The sequence below is a fragment of the Salvelinus namaycush genome, unplaced genomic scaffold (genome assembly GCF_016432855.1).
Source record: "Salvelinus namaycush isolate Seneca unplaced genomic scaffold, SaNama_1.0 Scaffold3892, whole genome shotgun sequence".
In the NCBI taxonomy this organism is placed as follows: Eukaryota; Metazoa; Chordata; class Actinopteri; order Salmoniformes; family Salmonidae; genus Salvelinus; species Salvelinus namaycush.
In genome coordinates this window covers 1,600-5,000 of record NW_024060888.1, presented here as the reverse complement: position 1 = coordinate 5,000, position 3,401 = coordinate 1,600, and positions in this window count along the sequence as shown.

Sequence of the window (3,401 nt, the reverse complement as noted above, 5' to 3'; positions counted from 1 at the left end):
GGGGCATCTAGCCCATCGGGAATTATGTTTTATCATTATTTCAAGATTTCGGGAATTGGTCGAAAAAGTGACAGAGTGCCACTGCCGTGCACCTGGTATTATTTTTGGGTTACCAGGTGCATATTTTTATAATGGTTTTAAATGATTTTAGATAGGCTACATACCTCAATACCCTATATGGAACAACCATACTACGGACCCAAGTCAGTTGGGGCCGGCCTGAGTGATTTATGAAGCTTTTAAAAAATGTCTGTACTCATCCTCCCTTCTGTGCACCTGGTATTATTTTTGGGTTACCAGGTGCTCCTATTGAAATCGAATGAGTGCACCTGGTATTATTTTTGGGTTACCAGGTGCTGCTATTGAAATCGAATGAAAATGATTTTAAATGGCCTGCAGACACCCATGCCCGCTATGGGAGCACCATACTATGGGCACAAGTCAGTGGGGGCCGGCCTGAGGGATTTATGGAGCTTTTCAAAAAAGGTCCGAAAATATTCTATGTTGAACTACTCAGGAAAAACGGCTAAGTGCCCTCTTTTGGGTTACCAGGTGCTCCTATTCTAATCGAATGAAAATGAATTTAAATGACCTGCAGACACCCATGCCCGCTATGGGAGCACCATACTATGGGCACAAGTCAGTGGGCACCGGCCTAAGGGATTTATGGAGCTTTTATATAAAATGTCTGTACTCATCCTCCCCTCCGTGCACCTGGTATTATTTTTGGGTTACCAGGTGCTCCTATTCTAATCGAATGAAAATGAATTTAAATGACCTGCAGACACCCATGCCCGCTATGGGAGCACCATACTATGGGCACAAGTCAGTGGGCACCGGCCTAAGGGATTTATGGAGCTTTTCAAAAATAAGGTCTGAATACTTTCTATGTTGAACTACTCAGGAAAAACGACAGAGTGCCCACTTTTTGGGTTACCAGGTGCCCCTATTTAAATCGAATGAAAACGAATTTAAATGACCTGCAGACACCCATGCCCGCTATGGGAGCACCATACTACGGGCACAAGTCAGTAGGCACCGGCCTAAGGGATTTATGGAGCTTTTATATAAAAGGTCTGTCCGCATCCTCACTACTGACACCACCTTATGTTAGTTTGGGTTACCAGGTGCTGCTACAGAAATCGAATGAAAATGACTTTTAAGGGCCTGCCCACACCCATGCCCGATATGGGAGCACCATACTACGGGCACAAGTCAGTGGCCACCGGCCTAAGGGATTTATGGAGCTTTTCAAAAAAGTCCGAAAATATTCTATGTTGAATTATTCAGGAAAAACGACAGAGTGCCCTCTTTTTGGGTTACCAGGTGCCGCTATTGAAATCGAATGAAAACGACTTTTAAGGGCCTGCCCACACCCATGCCCGATATGGGAGCACCATAGTAGGGGTCCAAGTCAGTAGGCACCGGCCTAAGGGATTTATGGAGCTTTTCAAAAATAGTCCGAAAATATTCTATGTTGAACTATTCAGGAAAAACGACAGAGTGCCCTCTTTTTGGGTTACCAGGTGCCGCTATTGAAATCGAATGAAAATGACTTTTAAGGGCCTGCCCACACCCATGCCCGATATGGGAGCACCATAGTAGGGGTCCAAGTCAGTAGGCACCGGCCTAAGGGATTTATGGAGCTTTTCAAAAAAGGTCCGAAAATATTCTATGTTGAACTATTCAGGAAAAACGACAGAGTGCCCTCTTTTGGGTTACCAGGTGCCGCTATTGAAATCGAATGAAAATGACTTTTAAGGGCCTGCCCACGCCCATGCCCGATATGGGAGCACCATAGTAGGGGTCCAAGTCAGTAGGCACCGGCCTAAGGGATTTATGGAGCTTTTCAAAAAAAGTCCGAAAATATTCTATGTTGAATTATTCAGGAAAAACGACAGAGTGCCCTCTTTTTGGGTTACCAGGTGCCGCTATTGAAATCGAATGAAAATGACTTTTAAGGGCCTGCCCACGCCCATGCCCGATATGGGAGCACCATAGTAGGGGTCCAAGTCAGTAGGCACCGGCCTAAGGGATTTATGGAGCTTTTCAAAAAAAGTCCGAAAATATTCTATGTTGAATTATTCAGGAAAAACGACAGAGTGCCCTCTTTTTGGGTTACCAGGTGCCCCTATTGAAATCGAATGAAAACGACTTTTAAGGGCCTGCCCACGACCCATGCCCGATATGGGAGCACCATAGTAGGGGTCCAAGTCAGTAGGCACCGGCCTAAGGGATTTATGGAGCTTTTCAAAAAAGTCCGAAAATATTCTATGTTGAACTATTCAGGAAAAACGACAGAGTGCCCTCTTTTTGGGTTACCAGGTGCCGCTATTGAAATCGAATGAAAACGACTTTTAAGGGCCTGCCCACGCCCATGCCCGATATGGGAGCACCATAGTAGGGGTCCAAGTCAGTAGGCACCGGCCTAAGGGATTTATGGAGCTTTTCAAAAAAAGTCCGAAAATATTCTATGTTGAACTATTCAGGAAAAACGACAGAGTGCCCTCTTTTTGGGTTACCAGGTGCCGCTATTGAAATCGAATGAAAATGACTTTTAAGGGCCTGCCCACGCCCATGCCCGATATGGGAGCACCATAGTAGGGGTCCAAGTCAGTAGGCACCGGCCTAAGGGATTTATGGAGCTTTTCAAAAAAAGTCCGAAAATATTCTATGTTGAATTATTCAGGAAAAACGACAGAGTGCCCTCTTTTTGGGTTACCAGGTGCCCCTATTGAAATCGAATGAAAACGACTTTTAAGGGCCTGCCCACGCCCATGCCCGATATGGGAGCACCATAGTAGGGGTCCAAGTCAGTAGGCACCGGCCTAAGGGATTTATGGAGCTTTTCAAAAAAAGTCCGAAAATATTCTATGTTGAACTATTCAGGAAAAACGACAGAGTGCCCTCTTTTTGGGTTACCAGGTGCCGCTATTGAAATCGAATGAAAACGACTTTTAAGGGCCTGCCCACGCCCATGCCCGATATGGGAGCACCATAGTAGGGGTCCAAGTCAGTAGGCACCGGCCTAAGGGATTTATGGAGCTTTTCAAAAAAAGTCCGAAAATATTCTATGTTGAACTATTCAGGAAAAACGACAGAGTGCCCTCTTTTTGGGTTACCAGGTGCCGCTATTGAAATCGAATGAAAATGACTTTTAAGGGCCTGCCCACGCCCATGCCCGATATGGGAGCACCATAGTAGGGGTCCAAGTCAGTAGGCACCGGCCTAAGGGATTTATGGAGCTTTTCAAAAAAAGTCCGAAAATATTCTATGTTGAATTATTCAGGAAAAACGACAGAGTGCCCTCTTTTTGGGTTACCAGGTGCCCGCTATTGAAATCGAATGAAAACGACTTTTAAGGGCCTGCCCACGCCCATGCCCGATATGGGAGCACCATA